Source organism: Mesoplodon mirus (genome assembly GCF_964341445.2).
Source record: "Mesoplodon mirus genome assembly, chromosome: 4".
Classification (NCBI taxonomy): Eukaryota; Metazoa; Chordata; class Mammalia; order Artiodactyla; family Ziphiidae; genus Mesoplodon; species Mesoplodon mirus.
In genome coordinates, this window is record NC_138979.1 from 32853818 (window position 1) to 32881015 (window position 27198).

At 43.5% G+C, this 27198-nt stretch overlaps 1 protein-coding gene and 1 pseudogene across 2 annotated transcripts in view; both read right to left on the reverse strand.

Moving 5' to 3' along the window:
- LOC309803424 (5-formyltetrahydrofolate cyclo-ligase) overlaps positions 1 to 27198 on the reverse strand; it is a 279511-nt gene that overhangs the window by 34432 nt on the left and 217881 nt on the right. The gene's annotated exons all lie outside the window — the stretch shown is intronic.
- On the reverse strand, positions 21903 to 23269 carry LOC309803100 (AKT-interacting protein-like; annotated as a pseudogene). Its single transcript has one exon. The product of its transcript is annotated as an AKT-interacting protein-like (transcript).

Genomic DNA, 27198 nt, shown 5'->3' on the forward strand with positions numbered 1-27198 from the left:
TACTTTGCTCAGAAGGCAGAATCAGCAGATGTTACTGATATGGGACTGGAATTCTGCACTGTGGCTACCACACAAGGCTTTTTTTTCCTCTCTCTTTTTTTAAAGCCAAAGCAGCATCAGTAAAGGTTTTAGCAATAAGCCTGCAGTTGCCATTTTAATAGATTCAGTGTTGGGTCATATGCAAGATCTGCTATTTAAGACGTGCATTTACAGGCCACCATTGAAAATAGCTGCCTTTAAAATTCCTTGGGCTTCAGACTTTCTACACGGGGCAAGACTCTGTCACCAGAGTTGTAGCTTTTATCAGCATCTGTCTTCCCTGGTCTGTTGGAGACCCTGACCTCCTATTGCAGACATCTCTACTAGGGCATGGGATATGACATTTGCCCCCTTTTTGTCTCTGATCACAAATGAGAGAGCAAGAACACAGGGCATTGGCAAATGAGAGTGAAACAATCTAAAAAGAAATAGAATTTAAAAATCTTCTCTGTGAACACTCTGCCCCTAAGAGTATGCTCCAATCACATGACCTTGCCTTTGACCCATCAGTTTTACTCTCCAGGGGCTACTCATGTGGAGTCTTGAGCTTCCCCTAGAGGCTAGGGCACGTTAGGATCAGGAACCTCCACTCCACCTGAGAGGAGGACATAGACTTACTCTTGTGGCCAAAGATTCAGCACCTGAGGAGAGCCCTGGACATCCTATGTCCATCAGGTCAGAGTCTTTCCCTGACCCTCACCTTCTTTTCTGAGTCCAACACAAATGATACTTCCATTCCCTTGCCTGGCATCCCCAGCTGATAACTGTTAGGCTGGGTGGGGACCAGGATGCTGAGCCCTGATCTCAGAACTTCCAGCTGCTGGGTGCTGCCCTGAGTGGTCCATTCACCCGGAAACAAGATGTCCATGATCACACAGCATCTTCTGTCCTTTCTGTCCTTACACCCCACCCACCGGAGCACCCCTACCACACACACACACACACATACACACACACACACACACACACAGATGGCCGTGCCAGCCAAGGATAGGTCAAAATCAACCCCAAATTATTATCTAATAAAGCCTTGATTTCTCTCCAAGGACTGCTTACAGCCCAGACGATGCTCCCAGGCTCCAGTCCTGCAGAATCCGAACTCATCTTCCCTTTCCATTAGCCTTGGGGGCTGAGGTATCCACTTGCCTAGGCTGTTAAGACTATATAGCAAAAGACACTCGTTCAACAGTCTCCCCCAACCCCTACCATGAGCCAGGCCCTGTCCCCAGCACCCATTCTGAAGAAACACAGTTCCAGAAGTGGATGGGTTCACTGTCTGCTCCAGCAGACACAGAGGTAGGTCCTTCCTGAGAGGAGAATTAAGCACCCCCTCTGCTATAGGCACTGTGTCAGCACACCCACAGGACTGGGTTTCCCACGAGGTCTACTAAGCAGATGGGCAAGGCAGAGACATAAAAAAAATGGAGAAAACAATTTTTTAAAGAATATGGATATTTCCAGAAAGGAACTTTGAATTATCATAACAGGAAAAATCAGAATTTTGGGGGACTTTCTCTCACAGCTTTTATGGTTCTGTGGTGTTTTAATTTGAATTATGTATGAGACCAAGGTGTCAACATGGATCTTCATGCTAAGGCCTCTGAAGGTCAAGTCCATCTCTTCCTTGGGGGTTCAGGAAAAGCTCCCCAACAATCACTTGCTGGAGCCATTTAGACAAAGAAGGGAGATCCTCTTCTGCTTTATACCATGTTTCACTGCTGTCTTGTTTAACAGAAAAATAAGCCTGTTGGGGACAGGTTTGCATGTCTCTGGGTGCAGTTAAGGACAATGGGTAATATATTGTCTCAACAAATATGTGACCACATTTCACAGTACCCTGGGGAGGGGCCGTTTGCTGCTGCCAGCGGCTGGCTCTATATCTTCGAGAGAACCATATTCCAAGCACTGCAGACATGATACATCCGCAGAAAAGGATGGTATTGTATGGGCCATCTGAATGGGAGCTGTAGGAAGAGAAGCTTGAGATAGTGGGGTGGGGGGTGGAACATAAACTTCATATAATTACTGCCCCTGAATCCAATCTTGAGATCTGCATTACACCCTGAGATTCTAAGGGGGACCACACCCCTGAGATGGATAAAATGTTCAAATGCTCACTTTCTCTGGCCTGCTCTCTTGCCACTAGCTGTGCCCTCGAGATGAGTTTGAGACAGGCTGGGACCTGGGACCCTTTGCTGCAGTGCTGAAGTGCTTGCACATGGACACACCTCTCAGTGAGCAACAAAATACAAAGAAATTGTACGGGACTAAAGGTAACTGCGTGCATGCGCAGTTGGGGCAAATTCTGGACAAAAGATACAAAGAGACAAAAACAAACAAACAAACAAACAAAACCCTACTGCCACTTCTGAAGAGCCCAGAGCAAAAACTGGGTGTTGGGAGCAAAAGCAGGGGTCGCACAAAACACCACCTAAGGGGTCGCAGAACACCTAAGCCACCCCCTGGCCCGACCCCTGGACACACCCCTACCCTCACCCCACATAAAAAACAAGCTTGCCCCTCCTCAGGGAGTGAGCAAGCAAGGGAGCCTGTTGTTTGCTCTCACTCCCCTCTGCTGCAGCAGGGGTCCCAGTAAAGCCTTGCCTGAATTTCTTGTCTGGCCTCTAGTCAATTTCTACTGATTGGGGAAGGCCAAGAATCCTGGTCGTTAACAGGTTTAAAAGAGTCCCTTTATGGGCTTCCCTGGTGGCACAGTGGTTGAGAGTCCGCCTGCCGATGCAGGGGACATGGGTTCGTGCCCCGGTCTGGGAAGGTCCCCATGCCACAGAGCGGCTGGGCCCGTGAGCCATGGCCGCTGAGCCTGCGCGTCCGGAGTCTGTGCTCTGCAACGGGAGAGGCCACAGCAGTGAGAGGCCCGTGTACAGCAAAAAAAAAAAAAAAAAAGAGTCCCTTTATCCCTAACTCCCCTACACAGTACCTTGTACCATGCAGAACCTTCAGATGGGTTGTTTCCATTTGTAGAACTTTCCTCTCTCTGCACTCCCCTTCCCTCCATTGTCTGTAATAGTTCACCCGGTAGGCCTCCCTATTAGATAGCAAGCTTCAGAGGGTGGACACCACCTCTCACCCCTTTCTGGTCACCCATCTCCCACCAGGGGTTGGGCTGAGCACATGGTGAAGAATGGGTGCTTACTAAAAGCTTGTTGAATTGAATTGAGAGGCATCAATCACAATTCAGATTCCTGAAGATTCAGTTCCTGAGTTGAAATACATCAGAACGATTTTCTTCACCTTAACACACGTTAGCAATTTTCCCAGCTTGAATCTGCCATAGTGAACTCCTCCAGCAGAAGTGAAGCAAGACTATAAACTGTGCCCCAGTTTGGGAGCTTTTTAAGGAAATGGAAAGTGACACATTTGTTGGAAATACTCATGAGTGGGAGCCCAGGTCTGGTCTGAGTAGATGAACAGAGATCCCTCCGGCTGTTACAACTTTCAACTGGGTCAACCTGTGGGAAATATCCACATCTTCTTAGCTCAGTAAAATCACCATCCGTTTCCCTATGTGTCAATACAATGCAAAAGACCATATTTCAGAAGGTGAAAGCCAGGCCTCTGAAAGACCAATGGCTATCTGTCTGCTCGGAAGTCCTCGGCTTGGTAACACCATGGAGTTGCAAAGCAGTTACAAGTATCATTGGCTGAGTTCCTCCTAAGTGCCAGCATGCAGACCACACAGGTAACTTAGGACAAGGTCCCTGATCTCCAGGGGTTCAAAGTCTATCTGGAGACAGAAATGAGTAATGTTACGTAGTCATTACTGCATAGAGTTAGCAACAGGGACAAGCATGGTGAGGTGGCACTAGACCTGACCAGGGTTGGAATGCCAACCACAAAGACTTCCCAGCCCACTGAGCTGCATGTTGAGAGACAGGAAAGGATTACATGGATGAAGGAAGAGTCAAGGGATGAATGAAGAACACTGAGGCCTCCTGCAGGAGGGAATTCTATGTAGTTCAGAACAGCTGAAGTATGCATGAGGAGGGGAGAGGCTGGAGAGGTTTGCCTGAGATGGAACAGGGTAGGGGGACCGCAACTAAAGAGCATGAGCAGATGTTTCAGCCCAGAAGCAGCGAAGAGTCGCGGAGGGGTCTTGGGTGTAACTGGGGACTTGCTCTGTGTTACAGAAAGATCATTGAGACACAGGTCTGGAAAATAGATTTGAGAAAGATAAGTCTGGAGGCAGGAACGCCACTTAGGAAGCCACCAGGTGAGAGGCAAAGGAGAAAGAATCGAAACCTATTAATCAGATTAAATTAGTGAAGCCGGTGATTAAAATAGACACAGACAGGAGAGGAAAGCAGAAGTAAAGGATGCTCGTTCCAGGTCTCTGGTAACTGGGAGGAGGACAATTCCATGAGAATGGCTGAAGGAAAGCACTGAAGAACAAGCAGGCTGGTTTCCAACGTGTCTACTTTGAGGTTCCTGCAAAACATTATACGGGAGAAATCTACACAGTTAGATGTATGGAGCAAATCACAGGAGAAGGAGGCTGGGCTGGAGTTAAAGTTTTTCACAAAATATTATTGCCTGTGCCTTACAAAGGGAGACTGAGTAAATGAGTTTGGGAATACCGTATTCTCTATCCTAGACTCTACCCCCATCTTGGAGACGCTCAAGGCACTGTAGCATATTAAGTTTCCAAGATATCCTGCAACAAAGCCATCTTCTTTATTTCATGTTGCCCAAGCTTATTTGTCTGTGGAACGCCTTTTCCAATGAGGAAATGTCAACCAGATGTTGACATTGAGGGCCACAGTTGGGGACGGCAGGTCATAGGTGATGGGTAAAGCCACAAGAGTGCAGATTGGTCTGTGTGTGTGTGTGTCTGTGTGTTGGTGAGGGGAGCGTTAAGGACAGAATCCCAGCAATATCCGCTCATAACATCTATTTAAGCCACCTGAGGCTACCCTAACGCTATGGTGCTGATGGCCACGAAAGGAGAGCTGTGGCCTTTTCTGCCTCATCTTTGGTCATCACTGAGTACCTTCCTCACTTGCTTATTGACTTTGTGTAACAAGCAATATGCATTGATTCAACAATTACTTAGTGACCAGCACTGTGGCTAGAGAGACAAAGGAATCACTGGCCCATGACCTTGGGGTTGTACAGTCCCACCTACCTACCAGTCCTGTCTCTTCTCATCTGCCCCACTGTCCTTCAGACTGTCTTCTAAGGACCTAGAAGACTTAGGCTTACTTCACTGGTCTTTTCCCTCTGCTAGCCATCTTGATTAAGACTACCTTCTCTGATTTGGAGTCCCAGAATCCAAATCTGTGAGTAGCCCTGCCTAGACTTTGGAGGACTTTTAGAGAGATCACAAAATGTATTGATGTTGAGTAGGGGAAGGGAAACTTGCAAACTTCCAAAAAAAAAAAAAAAAAGAATAGTACTCTGAGAGGTAAGAAAAAAACCAAAAGAGTTCATATAAGTCAAAATAGAAAAGCATTTCTAGGAGACTGATCAACAGTATCCAATGTCCATTGAGGTCCAGAAAGGCAGCCGTGGGACCTGGCAACCAGACACCATTAATGACTTTCACGAGAAGGATTTTGGAGATGGACTCAAACACTGAATTCAAGTGGTTCAAAAAATGGATGGGGTGAGGAGAAGAACACAGGTGTCAACTTCTCTTTTTAGAAGTATCATTCTGAAATAAAGTGTAAAAGAAGGCGATGGATAAAGGGAAGAGGGCTAAGGGAGACTTTCCAGATGAGAGAGGGTGAAACAATTTGATGTAGAGGAAGAGTCAGGAGAGAGGGAAAGTTGAAAATACAGAGGGTCACAGCAAGCCCACTCCTGGGCATATACCCAGAGAAAACCATAATTCAAAAAGACACATGCACCCCAATGTTCATTGCAGCACTATTTACAACAGCCAGGATGTGGAAGCAACCTAAACGTCCATCAACAGAGGAATGGATAAAGAAGGTGTGGTACATATATACAATAAAATATCAGCCATAAAAAGTAACAAAATTGTGCAATTTGTGGAGACGTGGATGGACCTAGAGACTGTCATACAGAGTGAAGTCAGAAAGAGGAAAACAAATAATGTATAATATCGTTTATATGTGGAATCTAGAAAAACTATACAGATGAACTTATTTGTAAAGCACAAATAGAGACACAGATGTAGAGAACAAATGTATGGATACCAAAGGGGGCAAAGGGGTGGGATGAATTGGGAGACTGGGACTGACATATATTCACTACTATGTATAAAATAGATAACTAATGAGAACCTGCTGTATAGCCCAGGGAACTCTACTCAAGGCTCTGTGGTGACCTAAATGGGAAGGAAATCCAAAAAGGAGGGGATATATGTATACATATAGCTGATTCACTTTGTTGTACAGCAGAAACTAACACAACATTGTAAAGCAACCATACTCCAATAAAAATTATTTTAAAAAAAGAAAATACCGAGGGTCAGAGAGCTACTTCAAGGAGTGAGATCTCTGAGAAGCTGGGAGGGATAGAACCCAGCGCTCAGGAGAGACTTGAACGGGAGGAAGGGCACCAGGGCTGGAAGGAAGGAGGAGAGACTAGCATATTAGTTTCCCAGGACTGTTATAACAAAGTACCACAAACTGGGTGGCTTAAAACAATAGACGTTTATTATCTTGCAATTCTGGAGTCTAGAAATCCAAAATCAAGGGGTCAGCAGGGCCTTACTCTCCCACGTTTGCAGGGGAGAATCTGTTCCAGGCCTGTCCCTTAAAGCTGCTGGAGTCACTGGAAATCCCAGGCTTTCTACGTCTTGCAGCTGTGTTGCCCCAACCTCTATTTCCATTGTCACTTGGCACTGTCCCCTGTGTGTGTCTGTCCAAGTTTCCCCTTTTCATAAGGACACCCAAATCATACTGGGTTAAGAAGGTGATTGTTAGCAAAGAAGGTGGTCGTTTGTTTTTAAAAGCTTCCTCAAGATAATTAGAAAGAAATGTTTGGAAATGAATTGCCATCAAGTACCTACTATGGGTCAGGCACTGTGCATTTGCATAAAGTATCTCATGCCTAGTGCCCAGAAATTCCATCCATCATTAACTTCAACGTTCCTGGAAGAGAGCCTTGGTTCTGGAAAAAGTGCCAGATTGGTCTATGGATCAGTGATTCCCTCAATTTACACCTAATGAGACTCATATAACTAATTCTGCCAGTCTGTTGCTCAGAAAATTGCACTGGTTCCCCCTTTAGAGTTACAAAATAAAGTCCAAGTTCCTAATCTGATTCTCAAGGCCCCCACGACCTGTGTAACATTGTTTCCTGCTATTTTCCTTTGCAAACCCCACACCAGAATACGCCCCTGCATTGCATCGTCCCCCTCGCTCACACTCGGAGGGAAGGGTGTGTCAGGTCTCACACTCTTCCCTCTGTCAAGCACACCTGCCTCCCTGCCATCACTGCTGTCACCCTGACTGCTTCAAGATCCACTACATATGCCAACTCCTTTAGGGACTTTTTCCTGACCCTTTACAACCGGAAGGAACATCTCTCCTCTCACCTGCACACATTTATCTGCATCCCCTATGACATGAACCTATCACTAGTTCTGCACAAGAGTCACCTTTCCTCCAGTTGTGGGGCATATAAGGGCTAGTTCAGCATTTGATGCCTGCTCCCCAAAGCACCTTGCAGTGTCTGGCACACAGTAAGAGCTCAGTGGGTATTTGCCAAGTGGATAAAAAAATTAAAGACACTGTTCTTGATTGATAGGAAAAGATCAAAAAATAATATTGAGAGGCCTGGCCTAGGGAATCTTTCATGATAAGCAAGCCCAGATCATGGAGAGTCCCTGTAAACTTACCTGCAGCAATGTAAAGGCAGTGCTGGAAGGATAGAGTGTAAAGGAGGGTTAAAGTTAGGCTGTTTGGTCACAAGCAACAGAAACCAACTCTAGCTGGTATAAACGAAAGAGGGAATTTATTGGAAGGATGCCTGCATACTCATAGAATTGTCTGGAAGACTGACTGTATAGGACAAAAACCACTTGACTGTTGGGGGCCACCAGTCTGGAATTCATAAAGTCCTAACGATTTTTGTGTCCCTCCATTCAAGAAACAAAGTTCCAGGACAGAGTACAAATAGCCTCAGCATAGGTCACATGCTCAGCCCTTGATGTTAGAATCTAGGAATTTGAACTGTTGGTTATCATGCTTGAAGTTATTGAATGCTATTGGAGACACCTACCCTTGCCTACCATATCAGACAGTGTTCCTGGTCAAAAACAGTAGAAACTACCTGCAGCATACTTAATATACCTATAAAGAAGATATTAAGGAACTCACAGAATTAAATGGAAGGCTGGACAACCAGACTTTGAGGCAGGATGAAAACCATATCAGGAACAACTCAACCTTCAGGAATGGGCTACTGGAATCTACTTCCCATCATTGTGCTCAAGATCCAACAGCCCAGGAAAAGGAACATGGTGGGCAGAGTGTAGCTGAGTGCCATCTATTGGCTGAACCAAGGCAGTGAGAGGACCTCACAGAAGATGTAACCTGCAGGGCTCCTCCTGGGTGGGCTGTTGGAGAGAGTAAATTTGGCTTCCTTTTTCCAGGGTTGGTCTGAAATATGGGGTCGTCACAGCCCCAGGGTAGCCCTTATCAACTGTTGGTGGGAGTTGGTGGATGAATAGCCCACCTCCCTCACCCCTTGGGAGACAATTCTGAGATGTGTCCTTTGCCATCCCCCAGAGGTCCCTAGTAGGACTGAGCCCAAGATGCCCATGGTGGTTACCTGCTCAGGGCCACTCTTTCCTTCCCTGTCTCACTTCCCTAACCTCCTACCATCGTTTCTGAGATCACCTCCCAAATAAGCTAACTGCACCCTCATCCTTGTCTCAGTTAGGGATAGGGTTAGGGTTAGGGTTAGGGTTAGGATTCTGGAAGGACCCAACCTAAGACACCCATACTGCTTCTCATCCAGCTTACCCCAACCCCATGGGTCTCCACTCTCAAGTGAGAACTAAATAGGGAAATTTTATAAAGGTGAGCTTCTCAAAAATCAGAAGACACCACAAATTATATGATTCCATTCATATGAAATGTCCCCAGTAGGCAAGTCCATACAGACAAAAGTAAATTCGGGGTTTCCAGGGAATAGGGAGTTACTGCTTAAGGGGTTCAGAGTTTCTGTTTGGGGTGATGAAAAAGTTCTGGAAGTAGTGATGATGACTGTACACATTGCGAATGTAATGAAAGCTATGGAACTGTACACTTTAAAACGGTTAAAATGGTAAATCTTATATGTATTTTACCACAATAAAAAATAGTAAGAAAATCAGGTGGTAGATTTTTACATTTCAAGTATAAGAGAGACTATACATTTACTGTTGTCTTTTTTTTGTTTGTTTTTTTGCCTAAGACAACACCCATTATAACCCTCGCAATTCTTGCCATCTGCCGTCTGGGTTCCCCTTTTGGGTTCCCCTGTCCTTGGGCTCAATTTGCTGCAGTGGTGATCACATACAATGTTTGCTGGGCTTGTGGACACCCATGGTGAACCTCAGGACTTAAGCTGGTCTGCCTGCACCGTTCTCAGGGCCGGTCACACGCAGCTGGGTGCGCAGAGGCCTGTGGTCCACAAACAGATGGGAGTTTCCTCTCAATTTACCCCCTGTGAACTCCTTCCACACCACTTAGCAGTCTCCTCTCACATCCAGACCCAGAGGGTCAATTTGGAGGTTGATGACACCCATATGGACGATGCTTGAACTGAACGTGGGTGCAGCTGTTGGGGGCTACTAGGACCAGATGTTCGGCTGATGATCTTCTCGGGCTCAAGAGGAACTCGTCTGAAGCGGTGTTCATAGGAGACTGCCTGCTGAGAAACTACTGGTCTGTCTTAGAAAACCGTTGTCTTTCAGTGAGCCTTAAATAGCCTGAGTTTCAAGGACTTAAGGAGAGAGAGAGAGGCGAAGGTTTGGAAAAGCAGAGGTCACCCACTGGTAGGTGTGTGCCTTGCAGCTATGGAGGGAAGCAAGAACAAACAACAGGTTCCCTTGCTTGCCCGCTCCCTGAAGGGGGGTGAGCCTGTTCTTTATATGGGGTGAGGGTAGGGGGGGCTTAGGTGTTCTGCCCGCCCCTTAGGTGGTGTTGTGTACAGGGGACATGTGCAGTAGTACCCTGCTTTTGCTCCCAACACCAGTTTTTGCTCTGGGCTCTTCAGAAGTGGCAGTTGGGTTTTGTTTTTGTTTTTTGGTCTCTGTATCTTTTGTCCAGAATTTGCCCCAACTGCACATGCACGCAGTTATTTTTAATCCATTATAGTTTCTTTGTATTTTGCTGCTGGAGGAGAGGTGTGTCCAGGTGCCAGCACTGCAGCACTGCAGCGAAGAGTCCCAGGTCCCAGTCGGTCTCAACAGGATTCAATGACTCCTCCTGAGCTGCTGTTCCTGGGTGAACGTTGAAGAGTGGCTCATAGGCAGAATAATCATGTCTTGTCTTTGTTTCTCTAAAATGGAGGAAATCTGTTTTCAGCTCCCCCTCAAAGAACACATGATTCTTTTTACTGAAAGGAGTTTTGAAGCTCTCACCCGAACATGCAAAGAATACAGCCACATCAGAGATCCTATAGGCCCACGGGGCAGTCAGATAAGGGATCCTGAGTTCTGAGATCTCAGCCACGACTGTCACCAGCCACCTGTTGAAGGAAGCAGAACCTTCGTACGTCTCAACTGATACAACCTCGTCTGTCGAGATGGTTCTTTGAGTAAAGGGCATGCCGCAGACTCTCATACCCCAGTTCCTTGTCCTTCTGGGGGTTCAGAGGCCACATTTCCCAGCCTCCTTTACACTTTGGCAGGGCTTGTGGCTGAGTTCTAGCCAGCTGGGCTGAAGCAAGGTGTTTCCCACGCACAAAGCTCCATCCTCTCTCCCTTTCCACCGGTGGCATGGAGAGGGGCTTGGATGTAGAACAGAGTCATGAAACGGAAGAAGGACCCTGGGTTCCTGAGTCGCCGCCACCTCCCACTGAAATGACAGCTCTTCCTTCCCCTCTTCCCCTGCTGTCCTTCCTCATCCCACACTCCGAATCTCAGTGTCTTCCGGGATGGAATTTTCAGTCCTTTCCTCTCCTCATGACATATGCTCTCCTTGTGTGACCTCAGCTACCACCTATGGGCTGGTACCAAACACCAAACACCAGTCCACATCCTTTCTGACCAGACATCTCCATCCCAAGGGAAGGGACATGGAGAATTCACAGGCACATGCATTAAAAAGTAAGAACATTCTAGACAGTGATAAGGGTTTTGAAGAACATTCTAGATAGTGATAAGGGCTTTGAAGAAAATGAAAACAGGGTAATGAGACAAAAAGGGCCTGAGAGAAGGGACTTGTTGGTTTCCATGACGTGGTTGGCCGAGTGAATCCTGTGAAAGATGAGGATTAGTAACAGCTTCAGTCAAAGCCTGCAAGCTGGACCAAGCTCAGTGAGTCAAGGAGACTGAAGCGGGGCCAGAGTGGCCAGAGCCCTGTGAGGAGATGGAAAGGAGCAGAAGGAAAGACCAGAGAAGAAGGCAGGGGCAGATGGTGCAGAACATGGCTTGCTAGAGAGACTTGCACTTTTAAAAGTGCATGAAAGGGCTTCCCTGGTGGCGCAGTGGTTGGGGGTCCAACTGCCGATGCAGGTGGACGCAGGTTCGTGCCCCGGTCTGGGAGGATCCCGCATGCTGCGGAGCGGCTGGGCCCATGGGCCATGGCCGCTGAGCCTGCACGTCCAGAGCCTGTGCTCCACAACGGGAGAGGCCACAGTGGTGAGAGGCCCGTGTACTGCAAAAAAAAAAAAAAAAAGCTATTGGAGGATTTTGAGCTTGTGGTTGTTATCATCTGATTTACGTTTTTAAAAGATTACTCTTGCTGCTCTATGAAGAATGGAGTGTCAGGACCACGGACCAGTAAGCAAGCACTGCAGTAGTCCGGGGCAGGGTTCCAGGGCCTGGGACTAGGGTGGTAACCAAGGAGGTGAAGAGAAGTGGGATCTGAGAGCAAGGCCAGGTCTTGCTGCAGGATTGATGGAAGGGATGAAGAAGACAGAATCAAGATTACAGATTTGTCATTTAGGCAGATGGAGTGGAACCATTCAATAAAGTAGGGCAGTCTGCAGGAGGAACAGGTTTGGGAATATAATGAATTTAGTTACGGTTGGTAGTGATAAAGACAGTGGTCATGGTAGTGGTAGTAGAAGCAGAAGAAAATCAGAATAGTGTACAGGAAAACCTCATTGTTCCTATGGAGTCTTTAGGGAGATAAGTTATTTTAAAAGCATGTTTCAACTTAGAATATGTATATGGAATTATTGAGGAAAATTTTTCATTTCACTGTTAATAGAAAGTCAGTATAACTGAATCTAACATCCTAGTTTAAGAGATGGAAGTTAGCTTGTATATAGAACAAGGTCATTAAGACTTTTTTTTCAAATGAGTCTGTGTGTGTGTGTGTGTGTGTGTGTATGTGTGTTTGCTGAACTATTCTTTTAAATTATGTAAGTTTTGGATATACAGCATCACAATTCAACATCTGTATACACTATAAAGTGATCACTACCACAAGTCTAGTTACCACTCATCACCATATAGTTGAGCCCTTTCACCCATTTTGCCCACCCCCCAACGCTCTTTCCCTCTGGTAATCGCTTATCTGATCTCTGTATCTGAATTTGTTTTTGTTTTATTTTGTTTGTTCACTTGTTTTGTATTTTTAGATTCTACATATGAGTGCAATCATATGGCATTTGTCTTTCTCTATCTGACTTATTTCACTTAGGTAATACCCTCAAGGTCTATTGGTGTTGTCACAAATGGCAGAATTTCATTCTTTTCTATGGCTGAGTAGTATTCCATTGTGTATATGTACCACATCTTCTCTGTCCATTCAACTGTCAATGGGCCCTAAGGTTGTTTCCATATCTTGGCTTTTGTAAACAATGCTACAAAGAACATACAAGTGCATACATCTTTTCAAATTAGTATTTTTGTGTTCTTTGAATAAATATCCATAATGGAATAGCTGGGTCATATTGTACTTCTATTCTTAATTTTTTGAGGAATCTCCATACTGTTTCCCATAGTGGCTGCTATGGGACCAATATATAGTCCCACCAACAGTGTACCCAACAGTGTAACAGGGTTCCCTTTTCTCCACATCCTCTCCAACGTATGTTATTTCTTGTCTTTTTAATAACAGCTGTTCTAAGAGGTGTGAAGCGATATGTCATTGTGAGATATCTCATCTCAATAAACACCAAAAAAGCATTTGACAAAATTCAACATCTATTTATGTTAAAAAAAAAAAACTCTCAACAAAGTGGGTGTAGAGGAGACGTATCTCAACATAATAAAGGCTGTATGTGACAAACCCATAGCTGACATCATACTCAATAGTGAAAAGCTGAAAGCTTTTCCTGTAAGATCAAGAACAAGACAAGGATGCCTACTCTCACCACTTGTATTCAACATAATATTGAAAGTCCAACCACAGGTATTAGGCAAGAAAAAGCATTCAAATCAGAGAGGAATAAGTAAAACTGTCACTATGTGCAGATGACATGACACTAGACATAGAAAACTCTAAAGACTCCACCAAAAAATACAAACAAACAAAAAAAAAAAACATTAGAACTAATAGATGAAGTAAAGTTTCAGGATACAAAATCAATATACAGAAATCTGTTGCATTTCTATACACTAGTAGTGAACTATCAGAAAGAGAAATTAAGAAAACAATCCCATTTACAATTTCAACAGAGAATAAAATATCTAGGAATAAATTTAATCAAGGAGGTGAAAGATCTGTACACCGAAAACTGTGAGACACTAATGAAAAAAATTGAAGAAGACACAAATAAATGGAAAGATATTCCATGCTCATGAATTGGAAGAATTAGTATTGTTAAATGTCTATACCCAAATTCAAAGCAATCCTTATCAAAATTCAATGGCATATTTCACAGAACTATAACAAATAATTCTAAAATTCATATGGAACCACAAAAAATTTCAAATAGCCAGAACAATTTTTGAGGAAAAAGAAAAAAGCTGGAGGTATCATTTTCCCTGACTTCAAACCATACTACAAAGCTATAATAAGCAAAATAGTATGGTACTGGCATGAAAACAAACACACAGGCCAATGGAACAGAATGAGCCTAGAAATAAACTCCCATATATATATGGACAATTAATTTATGACAAAGAAGCAAAGAACATACAATGGAGAAAGTATAGTCTTTTCAGTAAATGGTTCTGGGAAACGGGACAGCCACCAAAACTGCAAAAAAAAAAAAAAAAAGAAACTAAACCACTCTCCTACACCAGACACAAAAATTAACTCAAGTGGATTAAAGACTTGAATGTAAGACATGAAACCATAAAATTCCTGGAAGAAAACATAGGTGGCAACCTCGTTGACATTGGTCTTAGCAATATATTTGTGGATCTGACTCCAAAGGCAAGGGAAACAAAAGCAAAAATAAACAAATTGGGATACATTAAGTTAAGAAGCTGCTCCACAGCTAAGGAAACCATCATCAAATGAAAAGGCAACCTACTGAATGGGAGAAGGTATTTGCAAACCGTATATCCAATAAAAGGTTAATATCCAAAATATAAAAGAACTCATACAACTCAACAACAAAAAACCAAACAACCCAATTTTAAAGAAGGGCAGAGGATCTGAATAGACATTTTTCCAAAGAAGACATACAGATGGCCAGCAGGCACATGAAAAGATGTTCAGCATCACAAATTATTAGGGAAATGCAAATCAAAACCACAATGAGGCCTTCCCTGGTGGCACAGTGGTTGAGAGTCCGCCTGCTGATGCAGGGGACACGGGTTCGTGCCCCGGTCTGGGAGGATCCCACATGCCGCAGAGCGGCTGGGCCCGTGAGCCATGGCCGCTGGGCCTGCATGTCCGGAGCCTGTGCTCCGCAACAAGAGAGGCCACATCAGTGAGAGGCCCGTGTACCGCAAAAAAAAAAAAAAAAAACAAAAACACAATGAGATTAAGATTTTTATCATTTTCATATTAGCTTCCTCCCAAAAGATTATTTTTTTAATTCCTCCATGAACTCTGAGTAGTTACTATATGAACTCACTGTCCAATAGGGGAGCTGCGAGCCACATGAGGCTGCTAAGCACATAAAATGTGGTTCATCTGAATTGAGATTTGCTCTAAATGGAAAATACACATTAGATTTGAAGACTTAGAGAACCAAAGAACGGAAAATATCTCATTAATACATTACATATTGATTACATTTAAAATGATCATATTTATTTAAGTAAAATGAAATATTCAAACTAATTGCAACTATTTATCTTTACTTTTTAAATGTGGTTACTAGTAAATTTAAATATAAGTAAATATAAGTTCACAGTCTTATATGGTCATGATTTATGGTGCCCCCAAACAATTACAATAGTAAGATCAAAGGTCATGGATCACAGATCACCATAGCAAATATAATAATAATGAAAATGTTTGAAATATTGCAATAATTACCAAAATGTAACACAGGGACATGAACTGAGCAAATGCTGTTGAAGAAATATTGCCAATATATTTGCCCAACGCAGGGTTGCCACAAATCTTCAATTTGCAAAAAGCGCAATATCTGTGAATTGCAATTAAAGCAAAGCGCAATAAAATGACATACGCCTGCAATTTTTAATAGGTGTCATTTTGGGTTTGAGTTTAGCTACATGTAACAGAAACCTACTAACAGTGAATTGACCAAATAAGGGTTTATTTTTCTCAGGCAACAACTAGGCCACAGTTGCTAGCAGTTCAAGGAGGGCAGGGACGAAGCCTCTCTGAGTCTCTTGGACTTTGATTCATGGTCACCAGAAGGTGGCTGCAGCTCCAGCTATCACATCCAATATAAACACAGGAGACAAGCAACAAGATGTCACCTGTGTTTGGTCCCCATTAAAAAAGTTTTCCCAGAAGTCCCACCCAATGGCTTCTTTTTTACATCCCATTGGCTTGGAACTATGTCATATGGAGATTAAGAAATGTAGGTTCTTAGCTAGGCAGACAGACATCCCTGCCACAGCAATGGTTGGAAATATCCATTATCCTGCCAAAGCTGTCTCCCTGGGAAATAGTCATTGGCTGATTGTCACTATTATCCCATCCACCTCCCCTTATTTTATGTACAAGGCTGACTAGATCAAAGAAAAAGAATCAGAATCATATCAGTTCTACAAGGTTCCAACCACTGTTGTGTTAACATTGCTCAAACCTATCAGGTAGATTTCCATTAAGTCATATCCTTCTCATTCTTTCAAAGTAAAATTACGATGCAGTTTTAGGGATACACTATATGCATATGTTTTGCAAAGTCAGTGGAGGAGAAATGCTTAATCTAATGCAAAGAGAAAGTCAGGTCTCTTTCACTCAAAATTATCTGTCCAGCTCCAAGAGCACGTCTCTGTTAGGCACTCAGGATTTCAAATGGAAAAAGGACTCCTGTTCTCAGAGAATTTGTAGGCTACTGGGAGGGTGGGGTAGGAAACAGAGATGTCACATGCACACATATTTGTCATAATATTTAGTATGCTTATCGCAACAAATTTTAAACTTCTATCATTGAGTTGCTTTCAGGGAACAGGAAGAGCTTGCCATACACATAATTACATGTCACTGATTAAAAATATAAAATATAGTGCCCTGTGCTTGGTGTGCCCCAGGTATTGCGTGTGCTATTGACTGTACATGCATTGCCTCATTTGCTCCATTGAATAGCCACCTTCAAGGTAGGAATGGTTATTATGCCCATTTCAACACATGAGAAGACTAGACTGTTTGGCCCTCTCTACCGCTCTTCACAGTCTTTATCATGATCACGACTAAATACATAACTGTGGGATCACCTGTTCACTATTGATGCTTCCTGCTGGAGGGTCAGCTCCCTGAAGGCAGGAACCACATCTGTCTCATCCTCCACTGCATCGCCAGGGCCTGGCTCAGTGCTGGGCACAGAGTGGACACTCCCGTTTTTCTGTCCAGTGAATTCATTAATAATTAGATCCAGGGTAGCGAATCTATTTGATGGATAGAGTCCGCTTGCAGAGCTGGGTTAAGAAGTCCTGACTGATCTAGAAAAGGACTGTGATTTATCAGTGAAGTTCATGTGGGGAATGAGAGTGGGGAAGGGTGGCACCCATGTTATGAAGTTGCCAGCTCCAAATTAGATTTCATGGATTCGATTCTAAAGCCCTTGTATTATACTGCTTTTATATTAGTCATAGTAGCCAACCAGTACTAAACATCTAGTAAGTAAACAATTGATTTAATTAATTGATTTGGTGCCTGACTAATGATCAGGCACCCAAAACTAGTTTTATTCAGTAAAGATCATCTTTAAAATGTGCTCATCCAAAAAAAAAAAGAAGGCAAAAATACTTGTTAATGCCCATTACCTGGGACACCAATCTGGAGTTCACAGATTGAACTCAGGATCCCCAAAGTCTCTAAGGAGATTCATCAAATTCTGCATCAGCCTGGCCAGCAATGTTTGCCAACTTTTCATATATTTCTTCATCTTCACACTGGAAACAAGGCTATTTCTCAGCCGGAGATATTGAGAAGCATAAATAATCAACAAGCATTTGTAAAGCAGTTGACACCAGCTAAAGGGCTTGCTGACTGAGAACAAATGACAGGATTCATAAATCCCATTTCCATCATCCCATCCATCTCGACCTCTCCCTGTCCATTTGCTTACCATCATTTACTTTTAATCAGAAAATAAGTTACCTCAGCACAGAGGAGTTTTTAAAGATCACATAGAAAATATGACGGAAGGAGATCAGGTGTAGGCTATGAAAAATGCATTGACTGCCAGCAAACAAGGGATCCAAATTACTCAAGCCCAAGCTATTTTCACTTAGCCTTGGCTCCTGCTGCCTGCTACCTGTATTCCATCAAGGCATTTGAGAGCCAACTATGATATGCTTTCCCTTCAAGGCCTTGTATGTGGTTGCAGTTAGCCCCTTGAGCCAGAGAAAAAAGAAAAGACAAAGAAGTAAAGAAAAGAAAAAGAAAATCAATAATGAAATGAAAAAACAGAACACAAAAGCTTGAGTGTATGGGTGTCCACGTGTAACCAACACCAGCATGTCTTGTCTTTTTCTTTTTTTTTAATTAATTTAAAAAGTATTTATTAAGCAAAAGGTGGGATAATACATTTGTACATATGGGAACCTAACAACTTAGTAATGAAATTAAGAATACAATTCTAGGGCTTCCCTGGTGGCGCAGTGGTTGAGAATCTGCCTGTTAATGCAGGGGACACGGGTTCGAGCCCTGGTCTGGGAGGATCCCACATGTCGCGGAGCAACTAGGCCCGTGAGCCACAACTACTGAGCCTGCGCGTCTGGAGCCTGTGCTCCGCAACAAGAGAGGCCGCAATAGTGAGAGGCCCGTGCACCGCGATGAAGAGTGGCCCCTGCTTGCCACAACTAGAGAAAGCACTCACACAGAAATGAAGACCCAACACAGCAAAAAATAAAAATAAATTAATTAATAAACTCCTACCCCCAACATATTCTAAAAATTTTTTAAAAATTAAAAATAAAAGAATACAATTCTATTCAAAATAGCATCCACAAGGAAAAAATACTTATGAATAAATTTAACAAAAGAAATGTAAGACTTATACACAAAAAATTTTAAAATTTTGCCCAAGAAAATCTAAATAAATGGAAGATAGTCCATGTTTATGGAAAGAAAGACTCGATCTTGCCAAGGTGATTATTCTCCCCAAATTGCTCTATAGAGTCAATGAATTCAATGCAATTCTTTTTTTTCCTTGTTGGTTATTTATTTTAAATATAGCAGAGTTTGGGATTGACATGTACATATGTCTTTTCAAACGTTTGTTACTGTCTACTTGACCTGCTGTGGACACTCCAGAGAATGGTTGATTCATTAATACATCTAAGTAGGTGTCCGCTGTTGAGCAGGCATTCAATAAATCATTGCTACACATGGAATTTACTTCAAATGAAGCAGCAGTTAAAACTAAATCTTTACCTGGCACTGTTATATTTCAAAATAATTATGATACTGTACTAATCCTTAGCATTTCTCTTAGTTAAAAAAAAAAAGTCTTCTGCCTTGCCAGTCCCCTGCCCCACAAACCTGTCATAAGGCTTATTAATTCCCAAGCAGGTGCTGAAAAGGTCCACAAAAGCAAGGGAAGGTAACTTTGAACGCCATGCGAAAGAGTTCTGACTTTATTCTATAGCCCCTGAGGAATCAGCAAAATGTTTTAAACATGAAAGTAAAATGATGAGGTTTGTGATCAATAAAAATTATACTCATGATGATATGGAGGAGGAACTACAGTAGAGAAGCTGGATGCAGGAACACTAGTTAGAAAGGAGGCTGCTGGCAGTAGTTGAGGTATCCTGGCGGAGGTACGTTGGCAAAGCAGAGGTGACGGTGGGGGATGGAGTTGAGGGACCAGCAGAGTTGATGAGCCCTGAATATGCAGACAATGAAGATGGAAATTACAGGCAGGAAAAAGAGACTTCCCTGGCAGTCCAGTGTTAAGACTCCGCACTCCCAATGCAGGCAGTGCCGGTTCCATCTCTTGTCGGGGAACTAAGATCCCACATGCCTTGTGGCACAGTCAAAAGAAGAAAAAAAAAAAGAAGGCAGGGAAGAAAGAGTAGTTATACAGCAGGAAGAGTCAGTAGGCCTGGCAAACACTGGCACGGTGAGGGAACCAATAGACAAATTCATTTTTGTGTAATAACAACACAAATTGAAACTCTGTGGTGTCCCCATAGTATAAAGTTTAACTTCATCTTTGAATCAAGAGCACATCTTAAACGTTACCACGTGCCAGAGAAAGCCCGAACACACAGGTAGGAGAAGCAAATTGCAATTGGACGTCCAAGTTGATGCACTGGCCCTGCATAGACCCGATGTAGGTGTTTAGGGGCTGGCAACTTAGTTAACCTGGGTCAATGACAGGAACCCTCAACTGAGCACTTAGGTCCATTTTGACAGGCTGTGTCAAAGGGGTGAGAAAACCTGCTATCAGTGAAATGCAAATTGTATGGCATATCCTGAAGGTGATTTAAAGAGCAGTAAAAAGATGAAACTAATACTTATTTCATCTTAAAATTTTAAACCATTTATTTCCATATAGGACATTATGATTCTAATTTAATTTTCTCCTAAAATAGTGAACCATGTATATTAAAAATTTTCAGTTTTTATCCTACCAATTACAAATGCTATCTTTATCATGTGTGATAGTCTGTTTAAGGGGTGGGTTAACTCAGACTCAATGACTAACAAGGGGAGAAGGGACCAACAAGCTTTGCTTGTCCAGTGCAATGGAATCATTCCAGAAAGCAGCCAGCGTGGCCCCTGCAACATCTTGGTTTTACATTAAAAAGGGGTACCTATCTCTCTGGGGGAAGCGTCAAAGCTTCCCCCACTGTCTGAAACAAAGACAGTGAAATCTGTTTCACTCCACTGCCTGAAAAGCTGCTGGCTCAGAGGGGCCCTCACTTCACAGAGGTTCCCCTAAGAGCCTGGGCCTTGTTCATTGATCGTTCAGCTGAGCTGAAACCCAGGCAGCCGTGGAGAACTGAAAACTGTGTGGTCATTCTGATCAGGGGGCAGGCCTCAAGGCTGTGCTCATAGCTCTGGCTCTTGCCATGGCTCATCTGTTTGGAAACAAGGCTTTCCTAGGCACTTAGAAACCTATAACCTGGCAGAGCAAAGACACCACACACAAACACACACACTATATATATATACCGAACTGGTCTCCCTGTGCCATGCGGCTGCTTCCCACTAACTATCTACTTTACATTTGGTAGTGTGTATATGTCAATGCCACTCTCTCACTTCGTCCCAGCTTATCCTTCCCCCTCCCTGTGTTCTCAAGTCCATTCTCTAAGTCTGCGTCTTTATTCCTGTCCTGCCCCTAGGTTTTTCAGAACCATTTTTTTTTTTTAGATTCCACATATATGCGTTAGCAAACGGTATTTGTTTTTCTCTTTCTGACTTACTTCACCCTGTATGACAGATTATAGGTCCATCCACCTCACTATAAATAACTCAGTTTCATTTCTTTTTATGGCTGAGTAATATTCCATTGTATATATGTGCCACATGTTCTTTATCCGTTAATCTGTTGATAGACACATAGGTTGTTTCCATGTCCTGGCTATTGTAAATGGTGCTGCAATGAACGTTGTGGTACATGACTCTTTTTGAATTATGGTTTTCTCAGGGTATATGCACAGTAGTGGGATTGCTCGGTAGTATGGTAGTATTATTTTTAGTTTTTAAGGAACCTCCATGCTGTTCTCCATAGTGGCTGTATCAATTTACATTCCCACCTGGGAATTTTAGTATTTTTTAAATACATATAACAAGCCTTAGTTTTCCAAACATCCAGAAGTCTGCAAACTTCTTCAGGAGAAAATACAACCATATTGGAAAAAAAAAAAAAGCCACTACGAACAAGTGGTCTGGTTTCCTCTCACCTAATATGTATGTCAGTGATAGCAGTTTGTATATCAGTAACACAGTAGGATGAACACTGAGCTTCAAACGTTCTTCCACTTAAAAGCGCTAATAAATTGTGGAAACCGCTCTCTGTATCTCTCCTTTCCATATCCTAACATATGTATAACTGAAACCACTGATTTAAAAATCATTACATAGCACTGAACTCTGCCTCCTTTATCAGTTTAAATGAATGCAACTTCCCTTTAGCATTATATTCCAAAAAATACGTAAGCCCCAATAATTTGGAGTACTAAACTAGATAATCCCCCTAAAGACACTTTTGACAGAGGTAATGCATTACATAAAAAGAGGTTTCCAGAACTTGCTGTTCAGAACCTAAGCATACACGGACAACACTGACATCGGTCACTGCGCACACCGTTTTACTCTGCAGGCAGTCCTTCGCCATTGGTCAGCTTTACTAGCTCGAGTCCAGCAGGAAAGTGCATGGTGCACCAGATTCACGTGCTCTTAAGTTGCTACTGTGTTCCCTTCTTTACTGAAATGTTTTACTGAGCCAGGCTTTACCCATGACAGGCCAGCAGCGTGAAAACTTTTATTGTGCTGTTCTTCAGGCTTTTTCTGAGTCAGCATCTTCTCTCTGGCTTCATCGGGTACAGAAGGATTCCACAGAGAAAAGCTAATTGCATAGGGGTCTTCTACTTTAGGTTGGTCAAATGAGCAGTGTACACCTTAACATTGTCAACTGAATATCTTTTTCGTACAGTACTGCAGCCTCTGGATTTAGGGGGCTTGCTGTATCAGTCTTGTAGAAAACTCTCCTTGCTTACATCAATACTTGCCAAATATTATTATGGACCCACCTCCATTTTGCAAGTGCTTTCTTCACATCCAATTCACCTGAGGTGGAATCAACTAGCAAGTGAAAGATGGGAATATCAAACACCAAATGTGGACAGTCACCATCTGGGTACTTATCAGGGATGTAAACTGTAAACTTAAAGACACCATCTTGATAAAGTCCATGCTGTATGAATATTACTCCAAAGCACAGTAATGCAGATCAATAAGATGGCTGCACATAGACACCTGGTAGCTTCTGCTTCACAACCAAGGTAAATTCTGCAAGAAGGGAGTATTCCAGGTAGAAAGGTCTAAGAAGCATGTGTGCCATTTGTTGACTCTGTTGCTGGGCAGGAGATGAAAGCTTAGTTACGGGCAAAGCATTTTGGGGAATAGAAGGCAGCTGTTTCTTTGGAGCAGTGCGTGAGGACTGGTTTTCACATCCCCTGTTAATGTCTTCTCTTCATCATCAGGTCGTTTGCGCACAGAGCTTGTAGACATGACCCAGAGAGGGTTCATAATGTGTTCTCCAAACAAAGAAATTCAATGGTCTGTGTCATCAAACTCTTCCATCCTCAGAATTCACTTTACCTCGGTGTTTTCAATGCAGTGCTCCAGGCTGCCAAGAGCCATCGTGGCCCTACAGCATCTCTGGCCTCGGTGCCAGGCCGGCCCCAGCCTACTCCCCACCAAGCCCAGCCCAAGAGAACTGACATCTTTTTTTTTTTTTTCCAATTAGTTCCTGACCAGGAATTGAACCTGCGCCCCCTGCAGTGGAAACTCAGAGTCTTAACTACTGGACTGCCAGGGAAGTCCCGACCTCACTAAGTTTTGATTATTTTCTAGTTGCTTATACTGGGTTTCCTAGGTAGACGAAAATAATAGTAATAATTTTACCTCTTACTTTCCAATATGGATATCTCTTATTTATTCCAACTTATTGTTTTGGCTAGAATTCCTAGAAATTTATTAACTATATAATAACAGCAGGCTTCCTTATTCCTGATTATCATAGAATTAGTCTATTACTATTATATATAAAGTTGGTTCTATGTTTGAAATAGATTTTTTCTTATGTTAATAAAGCAGCCTTTTGCTTTTTAAATGACTGAAATCTCTTTAATGGAGACGGTACAAACTGGGAAGCACTGTGGCGAGTTGGAAAGCACATCCCCATCCGGAGGTGTAATCAGTTCCAGCCAATGGCTGCCATAGGGGCCTGAGGTGGTCAGACTTGCTCTTTTTCCAAGAGAACGCCCAAACATGGATTTTTAAAAGTAAAAATCTGTTGATTTTTAAAGGATGAAATTATTCCACTTTTTAAAACACTATTTGGGCCACTTCTGTGAGCCAGATGCAGCCCTCAGACCACCAGTTTACAAACTCTGATGTTTAGGATTGGAAGACTCTGAAGAATTCTAAGCTGGGGGACATCAGGTTTTAGAGAGAATAATATAAGTGTAATTTTGGACGTGTTAAGCTAGAAATAAACCAGTGAAATCTTCCAGTCAGCAGTTGGAAACATGTGCCTAGAAAATCCCTTTACATTGTTCTAAAAAGACCAAAACCTTCTATGAGGAGGTCAACATCCCTGACGGCTCTGATAAATTTGACACCACGGATATCATTCCTCTGACAGCAGCATTTGGTATATTCCAGGCTCTGCGCTAAGTGATTTATATGTGGTATCTCGTTGAAACTCACACACTATGACTTAGTTACCACCGCTAGTAAGGAGGAATAAAATAGACAATAAAAGTTATCAGTATGTTCAAAGTCATTTCACATTTGAGAAACATGAATAGGATATAGGGTTACACTGAAACGCAGATCAGAAAGTACACACATGGGACTTCCCTGGTGGTCCAGTGGTTAAGAGTCTGCACTTTCACTGCAGGGGGCTTGGGTTCGATTCCTGGTCAGGGGACTAAGATCCCACATACCGTGCAGTGTGGCCAAAAGAAAGAAAAAAAAAGAAGAAAAAAGGAAAGTACACACACAAACACACTTAACATCAGTTGGCTTCTTCTTCAAGAGCTAACAAGATGTAAATATCTGGCCTTCTTTTCACAATGGGACATGGTATAGTCACCACCAACGAAAGACAGGGCAGGCTCCAAATGGGATTGTTTGGAACATGATTCCCCCACCCAGCCTGTTACGGACATAGGAAACTGGGGTGTGGATCCCATGAACCTGGGGTCAGCGCACTGTGGGACTTCTCAGGAAGAGCACTAGGGAGGAACTAGAGAGAACCAAGGAAGGCGCAAGTTGTATTCTTGTGTACAAGTGCCGGTCCAGTGAGACTCACCTAGAAATTTTGGGCACAGCAGGTTCATTGTGAGCCATAAACAGGTGGGCACAGAGCCACGGTGTCTCCCCTATTCACTAGGCAGCCTCATAACCAGAAGAAGCCTTGAGGCAGAAGACAGCTGGGCTCGGCTTTCCTCATGCCCTGTAGGAAGGTTCTGGTCTAGAAGCAGTCTGCACAGCTTATTGCTGATGGCTGTCCTGACCCTTCCTGAGACAACAGCATCTAGACCTGCCCCGTCACCTGACGAGCAGGTCCATTTGATATTTCACAGGTATCAGTAGGTGTGGAGGGAAGTCTCATGCCAGAAGCCTCCAGAGTTGGTGCCCTGGTTTCTGAAGTGAAACGAAGACAGATGGGTTGGAAACAGGAAGCAAAACATCCTGTACAGAATCACACAGGGAGGGGCACCCCGACAGAGCAGTTGTCTCCCAAGAGATTTGAAGCTTTAAAGAAAACAGCTCCGAGCGCCTTCTAGGAAAGGAGAATGTTTAAAGGACGCAAGGCAGTGCTTCTCCCTTTCCCTCTTGTCAAACATCATTTGCTAAACGGATTTTTAGCAAAAGTGGGTGTCTTATACTCAGAGTCTCTTTTCACAGTAAATATACCCCTAGTTCATATCTTTCTAGCCCGGGATGAATTTGACACGGTATTGAAATTGTCAAGGGGGTGGGATAGGGAGGGTGGGAGGGAGACGCAAAAGGGAGCGGTTATGGGAACATATGTATATGTATAACTGATTAAATTTGTTATAAAGCAAAAAAATAAAATAAAAAAAGAAACATTGTCTGAGCTGAGAGCTTGAAGAAGTTATTTTCAAACAAAACAGCAGCCACAAAGAAGAGATGGGCAGCTGTCTGTGGGCTAGGGGGAGAGAGGGAAGCACCTAGGCGCCCCCAGCAGCAGGGTGCAAATGTGTCACAAGGAGGTGTCAGACAGTCCATGCAGAAGGATTCTGAGCTTCAGACCATCAGACATCACCCACTTCCAGACATCAAATGAGATAATTCATGTAAGAGCGCTTTGAAGATATAAACATTCAGGAGCCATAAATGTCATAATTATTGTTACTCTCATTACTAAATCAGTGGTGCTGGCTGTCTCTCTTGGGGAGGACACTTTCAGACCCGAGGTGGATGAAAAATGTCTTTAATACACATTTGGGCTCTCTTCTCTATATTTGTCAACTCCCACGTATGAGTCAGGCTATAAAATGGAGCAAGACAAGAGGACCCTCTGTATCAATAATAACCATCCGTCAGGTCTGCAGAGGAACTCACAGTCTGCAAAGCACTTCCACTCCCATCACCTCGCATCTCCCCACCACTGTCGGGAGCTGAGTCCTCTCCCCAGGGTCAAGGACAGGGTCAAGGACAGAACTCTTGGCCTTTCTGCTTTTGTCTCCCTGACATAAGAACTCTGCCCTCTTGGTTTCTCTGAGGTGATCCATCTTTGGAAAAGAAAAGACAGAACAGGTGGAGGGTGCACTAGCTCATCGACTCTTTCTGTTCTGGAGGCCCCTTTATCAGAGAAAAGAATGTGTGCAGCTAACTTCTTCCTTTAGCCCACACTCATGGTCATCCAGGCATCTGGGAAACACCAGGGCTGGCCCTCCCCTTTTATTTTCACACGTCTACGTGCCCCACCAGACGGTGCACAGCTTGAGCTTATTCACTGCAGTAAGTACACTGGTTAGCACAACATCAGGCCTTAGGAAGCGTCCAACAAGAGATACTGAATGAAGGAATGAGTGAAAGGCCTTTGGCATTGCCAAATTATTCCACTGGCCAGTGGACTCCAGTATCTGGGCCCTAGATCCTTGATCTTTCCCACATGCTACAGAGGGTGCTCTTTTTGCCATTCCCTCCTTCTTCCTTCCTGGCACAGCATGATTTGTTCTGGAATCTACCCACACTGCTTTGTGCTTCTGGATTCATCTCATGCTCAGCTCCAGAGATGGATCCTGATGAGTCCAAGCTCAACATTTCGCTTTACATGGAAATCCTTTAGAGTGCTCATTGAAATGCATATGCCTGGGCCCCATCCCTAGTGAATCAGACTCACTGGGCCTGGGAATCTGAATTTCATGGGCTCTGCAGGTGATCCTTCTATTTGGGTAACTCTGGTGTGCCTCATCTAAGCTAAGTAATGTGTCAGCCCCTTGGCGGTTTTATTGGTTCAGGACAACAAGACCTAATCAGACTGAAGGGAAGTGTGAACATCCTGTGGTAGAGGGAGAGGTCTCTCAAACTCTGTAGCTGGCTGTGAACAAGGAAGAATGTATGTTGTCCTGAAGGCTGCTGCTCACCCTCCTGTACCCATCAGGGGAACCAGCCCAAAGATCCAGCCACCCGCTCACCGGAGTTGGTAGAGAGCAGAGACAGAGACGGTGTGTCCTTGATAACAACACTGGGACATTGAATCAACCAGCCCTGGAGCCTGTCCTAGATTAAACTTCTCATTATGTGAGAT